Genomic DNA, 14,017 nt, shown 5'->3' with positions numbered 1-14,017 from the left:
TCCATCCATCCATCCATCCATCCATCCATTTTCTTTCCTGCTTATCCTGTTAACAGTCGCGGGGGGGGGGGGGGGGGGGGGGGCTGGAGCCTATCCCAGCCTTTCCTTTTATATATACAGTATATATGAAATGTTATATATAAAATATTTAAGCGCTTCATTGTTATGTATGTATATATATATATACATACATAACAATGAAGCGTTTTTATATATGTATATATATACATATATAAATAAAAAACATTTCATTATGTTAATTATTTTTAATGTGCTTAACCTTTATAATTATGTTTTTTAAAATGCTAGTATAATATGAAGGAAAAAGATAAGATTTTTATGCATTTTGTTGGTTTCAGAATAATTTATAATGATGATGATGATGCCGATTGGAGGGGCACCCATGGTATTATTGCCAAGGGCCCCAGCAGACCCTTGAATTGCCACTGGCAGCAACATTACTGCAGACAGTAAGCTTTGTAGCTGTGGAGCCACTATTTAATTGAAAAATTTAAATGGAAAAATTTTCAGACCACTGTCCACAATGTTTATTCACCTAATATGCACCTAGCCATAAATTTGGCAGCTGGCTGGACAAATTGTGGGAACTCTAACCCTAGCCCATAGCGCCCCCAGTGGTCAACATAAAGGAGAGGGACTACCCAGCCAGACCCCAGCATAACTGAGGCCAAGAGACAAAGCGCTCTCTGTCTGTCTGTCTGTCTGTCTGTCTGTCTCTCTGTCTGTCTGTCTCTCTGTCTGTCTCTCTCTCTCTTGTGAAACCATGAAACTGTCAGAGTCTGGCTCCTGGGACATTTACAGCTCATCCTCTCCACACATGGAGTCAAGATGGCCTTCCTTTGCTTCTACCTGAAGACATCACGTCAGTCTCTCTGCTTTCCATCTGCATTTCTGTCTCTCTCCGTTTACAGCAAACCAACTGTCCTGTAGTGTGAATGCAGTATGGAAGAATGGAAGAGAACCATGTGAAAAGAAGAGTAGTAAGACAAGTAAAGGATTAGTGAGTGTTCACCTTCTGTTTCCATAAGTTAAACTGTAATATAATGCATTTAAAATGTAAAATGGTCAATGGACTTAAAGGTCTTGATAATGTCATGCCGTTTTCCCATTAACACAATCACACACACATTCACACACTGATACTGCAGACTGCAATGAAAAGTGCCAAGTAAATCACCAGGAAAAAATTGGTGTGGTGTTTTGCTCAAGGACTCTTCTAAACTTCTACTTCAATGCCTCTGTAATATTTATAGTCCTTCAATATTCCAGTGCTTCTGAGTGCTTTGTCATCATACTTTTACTTCTGAAAGGTCCCAGTACTTATCAAACATCGCAATCTCTCTGAAACATGTTTCAATTCAATGCAAGCATATGCTGGGTGTTGCGGGATATGACTGAGTAGGTGCTATGAGAGCTGCTAGTACACTGCTCACACAATGCCCATGTATGGAGAATCAAGGAATTGTTAAAGCTTTACAAAAACGTTCAGGGCTGGAGCCCAAAACCTGGTATTACTGCTGCTACTACTTGATCATGGCCTATTTGTGGACAGGCTCAAGTCGTGATACAACATGAAAGGTTTAGTTAAACAAAAATATGGTTGTCAAGGAAATTAAGTGAAGGCACGAAACGTGTCTTCGTGGCAAGTTGTAAGTTTGGGTATTTGGACATGGATGTCTAAGGTGATACTCTTGTTTTAAAGCAGCCTCAAGTGGCATTTAAAGGAACTACAGTTTTTGGCACTTGCACATACAGTAGACTTCATTTTTAGACCTGGAGATTGCCTGGTAGTATAATTTACTATCTCTTAGCCTGCAAACAGTGGAACATCTGCACACCTGAGTCATATGGAGCCTTTTTCTATACATTGTGTACAATAAATCTATCTGTATCTCACAAACTCAACAGTTGAGCTCTGCAGCTGCATCTGGAACCTCCCCTATTTTGATCCACTATGATATTGAAGTAGTCACTCTCGCTGCCCTTCTGCCACCCACAACTAATGTAGCTCTTGATAGATTCCAGTAGTTGATGACAGTATTAAAAAATCTTGAAGCAACAAATGGTAACATCAATTTTAGTAGAATAAATATAGCTGTAAGTCCAGTTATTGCAGAAATAGACTCAATGAAAGCAATTAATGAAGAACAGAAGGATTCACGGGTGGAGTTTCGAAGTGTAAAAGTGTTTCTGCTATTCTGACTGAATTTGAATTTTGATTTTCTGAGCAGCCATCTTCTTTGACTAGTTGGGGGAGGGGGGAGCGACATAGACAGAGAGATGGATAGAGTTTGACAGAGGCAGAGTAAGACACAGAAAGGGAGAAAGATTGAAAGAGACTGAGAAAGAGGCAGATGGGAAAGAGATAGAGGGAGAGAGAGAGAGAGACAGACAGACAGACAGAGACAGAGGGGTGGGGAGACTGACACACAGTCAAGTCAAGTCAATTTTATTTATATAGCGCCAAATCACAACAAAAGTTATCTCATGACACTTTACAGGTAGAGCAGGTCTAGTACCACACTCCTTCAATGAATTTACACCCAACAATTCTCCATGAGCAAGCACATCCTGCAACAGTGGCGACAAAAACCTTCCTTTTAACAGGCAGGAGCGTCGAGCAGATCCAGGCTCAATGGGGTCGGCCTTCTGCTTTGACCAATTAGGGGGAAAGAGAGCAGGAGAGTGGGGGCAGAGACAAAGACAGATAATGGAGGAAGACAGATATACAGAGGGAAAGAGAGGGACAGAAATAAAGAGAGAGAGAAAGGGAAGAGACTGATGGACAGACGGGGACAGGTGGTGCTACGGGTGGCAGCTTGAGCCTCTTCAGGTCTGAAGCCTCCTCCAGCAGCACCTGGGATCTGGGAAGCGGGGAGCCCAAAGGCTCCGGAGAAGAAGACGAATTAGTAATACGTATGAGTATGATTTATATATGACACATATAGGAGGATAGAGAGGAAAGAGAGGAGGAGAGAGAAGCTCAGTGCACCATGGGAGAACCCCCGGCAGTCTAAGCCTCTAGCAGCATATCAAAGGGCCAGCCTAAGCAGCCCAACTATAAGCCTGATCAAAAAGGAAGGTCTTAAGTCTGCTCTTAAAGATAAAGAGGGTGTCTGCATCCCAGACCGAAACAGGGAGACTGTTCCAAAGGAGGGGAGCCTGATAGCTGAAGGCTCTGGCTCCCATTCTACTTTTAGTGACTAGGAACCACAAGTAACCCTGCATCCTGGGAGCAAAGGGTTCTACTTGGATAATAGGGGACTATGAGCTCTGTCAAATATGAAGGTGCCTGATTGTTGAGGACTTTGTATGTGAGAAGGAGAATTTTAAATTCTATTCTAAATTTGACAGGGAGCCAATGCAGAGAAGCCAGTACAGGAGAGACATGGTCTCTTCTACAAGTTCTCATCAACACGCGGGCAGCAGCATTTTGGACCAGCTGGAGAGTCTTTAGGGACCTACTAGTGCAGACTGATAGGAGGGAATTGCAGCAATCCAAACAAAACATACAAAAGCATGGACTAATTTTTCCGCATTATTTTGAGACAGGATGTTCCTGATCTTAGCAATGTTACCTAAATGAAAGAAAGCAGTCCTAGACATTTGCTTAATGTGGAAGCTGGAGGACAGATCCTGATTGAAGAGAACTCTTAGGTTCCTTACGGTAGTGCTGGGGGCCAGGGTAATGCTATCCAGGGTACCTATCTCAGTAGTAGGGCGTCTCTAAGATGTTTTGGGCCCAGGACAATAACTTCAGTTTTATCAGAGTTTAATAAAAGGAAATTATGGATCATCCAAGTTTTTGTCTCCTTTAGACAGGCCTCCAGTTTAGTCAGCTGATTTGTTTCATGTGGGTGCATTGATAAGTACAGCTGTGTGTCGTCTGCATAGCAGAGAAATTAATTGAGTGTTTCCTAATAATGTGACCGAGAGGAAGCAGGTATAGACTGAGGAGATTGGTCCAAGCACAGACCCTTGTGTAATGCCATAACTGATTGTGGTGGTTTCTGAGGGGTTATCTTTAGTATGAACTGAGATTGACCTAGTAAATATGACCTGAACCAGTTAAGTGCAGTTCCTTTAATGCCAATGACATGTTCCAGTCTCTGTAGAAGGATATGGTGGTCAATGGTATCAAAAGCTGCACTAAGATCTAATTGGGCCAGCACAGAGACCAGTCCCTCATCTGATGCTAGTAGGAGGTCATTGGTAACTTTGTAGAGTGCTGTTTCTGTGCTATGATGAATCCTGAAACCTGACAGGAAATCCTCTAATAGGCTGTTGCTATAGAGAAAGTCACAGAGCTGTTTAGCAACTGCTAACTGAGAAAAGGAAGATTTGATATTGGTCTGCAGTTGGCCAAAACTTCTGGATCTAGGTTTGCTTTTATGAGAAGGGGTCTAATTACTGCTACTTTAAAGGACTGTGGGACGTAACCAGATACCAGTGACACATTGATCATGTCCAAGAGAGCAGTGCTAACGAGGGGTAGAGAGTTCTTCAGCAGCTTAGTTGGGATGGGGTCTAGAAGACAGGTGGATGGACGGTGGATCTCTCTAATAAGGAGAATTTTGTCATTAAAGAAGTCCATGAAATCTTTGCTGCTCAGGGAAACAGGAATGCTAGGTTCAGTAGAGCTGTGGCTCTCTCTCAGTCTGGCTACCGTCGTGAAGAGGAAGCTGGGGTTGTCCTTGTGTTCCTCTATAAGTGTCGAGTAGTAGGCTGCTCCGGCTATATGAAGGGCTTTCTTATAACTTTTAAGGCTGTCTTGCCAGATTATATGCGAGTCCTCCAGTTTGGAGGAGCACCATATTCTCTCCAGTTTCTGGGTTTTTTGTTTAAGCTGTCTGGTTTCTGAATTGTACCAAGGTGCTTGTTTCCTTGTACACACAGCAATAAAGAATAATGACAATAGCAGTAACAATAATCATTTTTGGCTTCAATTAATAACATCTACCAACTACCACAACAACAAACTCTGCAGAAAGATCATTATGTTATAGGCTGTAACTACAGGCTGGAAGACTGTCGGTGCAACCACAGCTCCTTCATGCTACACTGACTCACTGTCTTCTCTTGAGGAACAAAGTGTTATTCATGTACTTACCTTTAATTTTGACCTCTACCAGGGAGGTCATTTGATCACACGTGACATCCTATTGCCTTAGCAGAGGAAGTTTGATGAAGATGATATTGTAGCTACATATTAACTAAGCTTAAATGACACTTTTCAAAAATTAGTAATGCACAGTATCACACTTGTGTGTTGATGTAGTGCAGATGAGAGGACAATGCAGCTTCATCCACTGTCACCAAATGAATACACTCCTTCTGTGTATCATTTCACTCTCATCTGTGAAAGGGTTCCAAAGAAATTTCATGGCCTTCAAAATGTCTAAAATGTCACTTTTTTTAAAAAATAAATTTTGTTTTATATTTCTTGTATCATATGCATAAGTCAGACTTTTATGATAAATGAAGTACAGCATCACAGACTGAACAGAAAGTTCTTTTCTTAATGTTTCTGTACATTGTTTTGCTCCTTGCATGTGAGGTGTAACTCTGATTAACACTCCGATGAGAGCCTGGCAGGATTACTAGCCGGGTCGTTTTTTCTGCTGCTTTGACGGGACAGCAGCAACACAGGAGATAAGCATTCCTCTTCTGAGTGGAGGAATAGTTTGGGGCGTGGCAGCAAGCAGCATAAAAGTGCTGGGGGTGTGGCATCAGGGTACTACGGCATATGGACTCTGGACCGTCTGACTCCAGCACAGCTGTACTGAATGAGGACATACTGTGGCCATGTGGATTATGTTAACCTGTACACTGGGCTGCCTCTGGCTGCAGGATCCCCTAAATGTGGGACTTCTTGTGAATGCACAGCAGACATATATGGTATGTATGATATATGCGATGGGACAGAAAATAAATGTTTAGATGTGTGAGTGAGTCAAAGAGTAGAAGGACAATATTTTTTTTCGTGTTTCAGTTTTCTGATCATTGCTTTGGATCATGTTGATGATATATCAAAAATGACATTGTTGTTGTTACTCATTTAGTTCTTTTGTCAACATGGCTCTTTTGTACCCTCACCAGTAATAATCTCAATTCTTGTTTTAATCATTCCATTTGAGTACAAAGCATATATGGGCAGTTGCAACCCCTTTTACAGCTCTGATTAGAGGTCCACCAATGATTTTAAGCACATTGAATGGATCATGAGCATGTGAACTTCAGTGCTGAAGGGTGTCTCTAAGCAACATATAGAGTTTAGATTCAGCTAAATGTCATGTGTACACATATCTCCTCCTGCATCCTTTAACAAGATCCTGAGCATGTGTTGCTGCAGGAAACAGAATGAACTTGACAGCTGTTTAGCCAGCAGAGGTACTTTTGACACTAGAAATGTCAATGACTCCTTTTTGTCCTAGGATGCAAATACTGATGTATTTATATTATGATCTGCAGATGTGGTGTTGCTTAATATTCAGTGGTTGTTGGTGGTTGACAAACCAGTTTAAAGACCCATTCCTGTCCCTAACGGACTGGAATGACTTTCTTCACACTCATTAGACTCATTAAAGACAGGTGAGCTTTGCGCAATTTAGATCACTGACTTGCTAAGCACATTTCGTAATGTGAAAAACATTGTCCTACTTGCTCTGAAAATGTACCTGCGTGAACCCGTGAAATCTCAGGAGCAAGGTGCTTACAGTTTTCAAGGCTAAGCGCTGCGCTTGCTCTCCACCTACTGCAGAACATGGGAAATGACTTGCTGCAGGAAGACCTATTGGCTCATTAACTCTGTCACCACCTACCCAGAAGTTAAGTGATATCTGTCTGATCATTATTATTCCACAAATAAGTTTCAGAACCGTCAGACACCAAATTATTTTTGGTCAGAATACTGACATTCATAATGGAACCGTTTAAACATTTCTTGTAAGAGCTCTGTTTTATTGAGATGTTTATTATAATAAACATTCCTAAAATGGATTTATATCAAATTAAAAATTAAAACCCTTCAATAATAATTGAGAAAATTATCTGAGGAAGCTCTTGATACATTATCCAGTGACAATAACAGTAATAATGAGATGATCCACATACATTTGTATGAGTATATTATTTCTAGCTTTTTTCACATACCTCCCATTAAAGGGAATGATCCTTCTCTTGTAATTCTCTTACATATGCTTCGTATGTATGACATGAACTGCCGCTCATTTCTGTCCACTGTATCAACTTTTATTAAATGTATATTTTGTCAGGTGTCATACTTCAAAAAATGCTTTACTTTAGTCTTAATGCTGCAAAATAAGTGTCTTCTTGTTGGACAGTCAATATGTGAACTTAAGCTAATATATTGGAGCCTGTAGAGGAGGAATCTTGATGATGGAAGTCAATTGCAAGGTGTACCTGACATCATGAGATGAAGTGAGCTGGCCAGCTGAAACACAAGTGTCTAACTTTCTGAGGAAGATTCAGCTTCTCTCAGTTGCATTTGAAGTGAGTGTCATCTCAAACAAGCCTGTTCTGTTCCAGGAGCACCTACTGAGTTGAGTGGGACACCTATTGTTGAAATTTGTTATACAAGCAAGTAGACATTGTTTTTGGAACATGAAACGTCTATGAACATGTAACTAACTGACGTAAGCTCTTTTTTGCTAACATTTACCTCTGAACCTCTGTTACTGCTAACACAGCTTTATTAGTGGAACATTCCAAACAAGAAGATTGATACTCTCCTCTTCTCTGTGGTTTGGGAGCTGAAATCCTCTGGGACCAGCTGACTGCTAATTAGCTTAGTATAATGAATGGTAGTGGATGGGAAGTGTTGACCTTCCTCGGTCAAAAGTCATTAAATGCACTTTTCTGCAAAACGCTCTTTGCCTGGTACTAAGAAAATATCATCTTGAACAGGTTTCAGTACATCGTCTTTGCAAAGTATTTTGTTAATTACTAGTAACTGATGGGTTCAGATAAGTGTAGTGGAGTAAAAATTAGTGGAACAGCAGTACGGTGGTGCAGTGGTTAGCACTGTCGCCTCATAGCAAGAAGGTTCCGGGTTTGAGTCCCGGCTCAAGCACGAGATCTTTCTGTGTGGAGTTTTCATGTTCTCCCTGTTCCTGCGTGGGTTCTCTCTGGTACTCTTGCTTCCTCCCACATTCCGAAGAGGAGACTAAGCTAATTGGATACTCTAAGTTGACCATAGGCGTGGCTGTGAGTGTGAATGGTTGTCTGTCTATATGTGTATGGACTGGCGACCTGTCCAGGCTGAACCCCGCCTCTCACCCGAAGGCTGCTGGGATAGGCTCCAGCCCCTCCACGATCCTTAACAGGATAAGCAGTTGAAAATGGATGGAGTAAAAAGTACAGTATTTCCTTTGAAATGTAGTGGGGTAAAAGTATAAAGCCCCTTAAACATAAGTACTCAGCAGATACCTCAGCATTGTGCCTAAATACAGTATTTGAGTAAAAATAATTATTTATTTTCCATCACGGTAATTATGAGTATCTACAGTATGAGGTTTGAAAAGCGTGAAAATTAAAATTCCAAGCTCACTAAAACGATTGAAGCTGAACTAATGTGGACTTGTGACAGTTGCAAAATTCACTGTTAAACATGATATCTTTGGTCTTTCTTTTTATTTATTTCCAAAATGTTGCTAATATAGTTGGTTTCTTGTCTGACTATTGAAGGTGACAATTGTAAAGTTGGAATAATCTGCCCATAATCAGAAAAGAAAACAGGTTTGACAAGAATTCAAACATGATCAGCGAGTTAATAGTTGTTCAGGCGTTGAATTTGACTTCCAGTACCATGCTGTATTTGCTATGGTAGATTCCAGGGATGCATACTGGGGCAGTTTTCCACACTGGTCTCAACATACTGAAACAACTGTTACTGTGTGCGTCAAACTCCAAATTGCTGCATTCGTCATTTCTCATGCTGCAGTAATAATGCTAATGCATAAATAAAAGTGTCTTTCATTGGAGCCTCACTCCCTGGTAGCTGCACAGGTCTTCAAAACTTCATAACTCAGTTTGTAATGCAGGCATTCACGTAACATGTGAAGTTTTTCTGTAACAGCAGCCTATTATCTACTATTAAAGCAAGTAAACTGTTCCTACATATTAGATGGGGGGTATTTAAAAACAAGCCAGTTGTTATTATGATTATCTTATGCCTGTCTCACTGACAGGAAGCAGCTTTATAGGGAGGGGGGAAACATTGTAGCCCGTCCAGGTAATGCCAGTTTTTAGGATGTACCAGATGGTGTTGGGTTGATTAGTCATCACTGATGATGTTTTGGAAGTATTCAAATGTTTATGAAGTTGTATCCTCATGTTGATATGATTACTGTGGTTGGTGGTCTTGTCTTTCTTTGCACAGACAGCCACAGGTGCAGAGCAGTGTTAACAAGGCCTGGACTTGTCTAATAGAGAGGAACCATGTGCAGAGGAGGCGCCAGTGCCTCCTATCATCCTCTGGTCTGGTATCACAGGTGCACTTTGAAGTCTGTCAGATCCACCCTTGTATTGTATTGTGTTGTAGAAATTTTCCCTCAGAAAAAAAAAAAATCCCTCCACTTCATGTCCATGAAGACCAGCAAGTGTTCAGCGGCCCCCTATCAAACAAGTACACAGCACAGGATGCTGTTTCTTGAGATCACAATTTGTTCATATTTCCATTATCTTGTCATTTAAAAAGAAAACACATGCTTTCTGGTGATATTCTATCACGTTATTGTGAGAAAAAGTGCGGCTGATTTCTTGACAATGACACATTTTATATAATTTTTCTTTGACTTAGAAGAGTTGAGGAATGAAGTCCTTTTGTGGTGACAGAGCCTGGAGGAAGGTCCCATCAGAGGAACAAGTTTGATAGTCATTGTACTATTGTCTCCAATTGATGATGTCATGCTCCCACATTTCAAGTGAAAACAATATAGTATATGGACATTTATAAGAATATCTGGCTTGTCGTGAGACTGGAAGTCCATCCCACATAATGACCCATAGTGGCTGCAAGAAACAAATTCACAATATTGTAATTCTATGAATGGGAACACAGAATTTCTGCAGAAACACCACTTTCTGATAGAGATTTTTCAGCCTGTAGTGAAATTACAAAGTATTTTGTAATCCAGAGAGCAGCTTCTTGCTGCATTAGCAGAAAGAGTTGTTCTGAATATGTGCTCCAGCATAAACGTTAACCATGCTTGCTATTTTAACATTTTCAACTGGTATGACTTCATGGAGGCAATTACAAGAGGGTTCAACATCATCAATCATAATTAATATATATAGTAATTATGTGTCATAAGTATTGGTGAGGAATATTACTCTGGCTACTTTATGGCTGGTGAACTACAGCTCTTTTGCTGCAGTTTTGGTTTCTTTTGTCATTTCAGAAGCAGCTTGCGGGACAGACAAGCCTTGACTCAAAAAATCAAGATGCTGACGACCACCACCATGACGTGCTTGTTGATGAACCACACATCTTTGAAGCTGCCAATGATGAAAACCGAAGAGTTGCTGATGACAAATTGAATATTAACCAGAGAAGTGCTTCAGAGATTTCCCCATATAACCATGTGGATTTAACCTCACATAATTCCCTCACTAAAACATCAGAGGTGAACTCTCATAATCTGAGTATCCTGTTGAAGGACATGGAGACAAATGACCATCAACCGGTCCTAAGAAAAACAGATGAGAAGAGGTCCTCCCGTCTGAAGCAGAGACAGCCACTGCTGTCGGTACCAGCTCCTGGAAGCTGGGACATAGATGGATCAGAACAAAGGTTCTATCGGTTCCTTAAAGGCCCTCCTGGTCTGATTGGCCCCCAGGGGAAAAGAGTAAGAATGTTTTTAGGTTTTGTAAATACAGCACATTCATCTCTTTTTCTACTGTGCAGCCGTTAACATGGACAAGAGTGAGAGGAATGATTCTTTTGCTGCAGTCAGGTGACATGTGAAGACAGGTTCCCATCCCCTACTGTGCACCACCTTACACATATCTATCTTGAAAGGTAGATGAATAGTGAAATCTAATCATCAAGGCATTAAACTGAAGTTGTTTATTATTATTTATTATATAATCTTTTCTATATTCCCTAATCACTCACCGAACTAATCAATAGCTCATAAAACATCTTATCGATGGCTAGTTTGTCACTACAACAGGTCCTGATATGATGAACCTTCAGATATACCCCTGCTAATCAACAACAACAGCAAAAAAACCCTCAATGGAATGTTTATTAAATACTGTACTGTAGTCAACAGGACTGTTTCAGCTCGCATGAAGAGGTTTCCATGACCTGGATGACTTTGAACCTTCACTAACATCTCAGTGGAATGAAATTTTAAAGTGCCCCATTGCTTCAAGTTCTTATGCAACTGTAAGATTATGATAGTCTGACTCAGCTCTGAAAAAGTAAAAAGAAAGTATGAGTTGCGACACAAGATTCTTCTATCTGTAACACAACAAGACAACAACTGAACAAAACAGTAGGGTCTCTCTCTTAGGGAGACAGTACTCAAGGCCGGGCATGCCTTCATCAGGACTGTCTCTGGTGCTTCTTCATTTTTTCTTACTTCACTCATGTCAGACTTATCGTGTGCACAAAATGTCATTCTGCTGCCTGTGAAACTGTGAAAAAAAGAATTATTATGGATCCTACATATTTAAAGTGCATCTTACCTCACACAAAAGAAAATGGCATAAACAGTAATTTCATTATTAGGCCTTTTACTATTATTATCATTTATCACATCTGATGGACCAAATTTTGAACCACTGGACTGCAGGTCGTGGTACTTGTTTTGTTTTCACCCTAATGTGACGCAAGCCACTGTCAACGGATGTGACATCTGTTCCAGGCAAGTTATACCTGTCAGATGTTGCCACTGGACACTTCAAATATCTTGATATGCTAAAATGGATAATTGGCTCAATTGGCCATGAAGTCCATAATCATGCTTAAACTCTTTCATTCTGGTTTCATGTTGGTGTTATTGACAGTGAAGAAATATACAGTATAAAGCACATTACATAATAACGTTAGCCATATAGCTTGAACGGCTTGTTGGTCTTCTAGGGATGCGCTGGGAGAGAAGGTCCAATCGGATTGAAAGGTGACAAGGTAAGATGTGCATGAGCAAGTCTACAGTTTTAATAATGTCACTGGACATATGATCAATAATTAGCAAGATGAGTGGCAGGTCTAACCTACTAAGAACGTGCCCTCACGTCCCCCTACACCACCAATAATAGGTATTTGTATTTGTGGGTGTTTCCAAAATGGCACACATGTACTGTAGGTAGCTGATGAAGAAAGATGAGCTTGTCAACCTCTTGTCTTTGCTATGAAACCAATTGTCTGCTTGATCGGTAAATGAAAATCAGCAATTGTTTGTGTTCCAAGTTTGACTGTGTGGTGAAAAAAAATCTTAATACTTTCATCAGTAAAGCTCACATAATAACTGAATAACTTTTCATCTTGGTGACATTAGTTACTTAACTGATAGTACCAGGGCTAAACGTGAATGAAATGATCCAGATTAGTTTCTACCTTTTCCAGAGATGCAGGATAGGAATGGAAATGGAGTGAAAACCTGGCTACAGTCGTAAGAGGAAAGTGTGCTAATCAAAGCTCCCCTGCTGAATTGACTGACTGCGTCCATATGGACTGACTACAGACTCTGTGCATGAATGATAAGGACAGACAACTATACAAACCATTCTCCTACTGGAGAGGCAGGCATAGATAAAATCATTTGCTCAGGAACACATAGACTTTCTGGGGAAGCATATGCACTCAGCTCCTTTTCCAGAGGTAATGCTGCCTACCTGTACCTCTTAGTCTTCACCCTGGGGACCACTAGAAGGCAAGTGTGAGGGGTACAGTGAAAGCATATCTGAAAAGCAGGACTAGAAAAGAGAGTTATCGGTAGCCATTATTGAGCAAGCTAATAATAATAGCGTGCTGTTCAGTTTCGTCCTGGGACAGAGATGTTGAACTGCCTTTTATCAGTCAAGTTCATCCATCTCTGACGTGTATCACAAAATTCCAGTCAGTGTCGAGAAGACCTGATTTTACACAGGGGCTTGATCTTTAGTGTCAGGGGTTTTTAACTAGTTCACAGTATTTCCCTTTAGACTTTTGTACCAATAATCAAAGCCAAGTGTTTGACATCCTCAATTAGATGGGATTTAAATACATTGAACCAGTTTATCAGCCACCAGTTTATTTTGATATTTGTACAAGCAGGCTTAAGACTTACCTCTGTGATGGAACTTTGGTTATGTTACATTTATTGTACTCATTTATATGTTGAATACTTGTTCCCAGATTCATTCCAAATTTAGAATTTCACTCCAAACTGTTTTCTTGTTAATTCTTTTGTGTCTGGTTTCGATCATTTTTAATGCATCTTCCTCTGTTGCTTTTCCCTGTTCTGCATGCCCTGTTTGTCTCGGAATTAGTTGGTATAGTTGATTTTTTTTTATTCCTGGATTCTGGTTTGTTTAACACATAACCTCATCATCTCATCCTTAACAAATGAAACCAACCACATAAAGGGACCGGAGTTCATCTGAACTGCAGATTAGGTATAAGAAAAATAAATGTCAGTCTTGTTTGGTCTTAGTACAGTGTAAAGTTACAACTTTATCTGATAGTGAAATGCGTATTGTTCTTGACAGTTATTTTATGTTTTCTTCCTCAGGGTTCTCAAGGTATTCAAGGATGGGATGGAGAGAGAGGGGACCTGGGGTCTCCGGGACCGCCGGGACTTCCCACTCTCTACCTATGGAGGAACTCTGTGGAGGACTGGACTTCATTTAGGGTAAGTAACCAACACAGCAATTCAGCTGGACCACAGTAAAACACCAGGTCTTTGCTAGGTTGTCTCAGACCAGGACTGGCCAAAGCTGGGCAACATTTGGCCCAACAGTAACCAGAAATCAAATTGAATATCAT

Source organism: Aulostomus chinensis, chromosome 6 (genome assembly GCF_037954235.1).
Source record: "Aulostomus chinensis isolate RoL2024-O1b breed Wild chromosome 6, RoL_Achi_v1.0, whole genome shotgun sequence".
In the NCBI taxonomy this organism is placed as follows: Eukaryota; Metazoa; Chordata; class Actinopteri; order Syngnathiformes; family Aulostomidae; genus Aulostomus; species Aulostomus chinensis.
The sequence above is the reverse complement of the archived record's forward strand: the minus strand, read 5'-3'. Positions refer to the sequence as shown.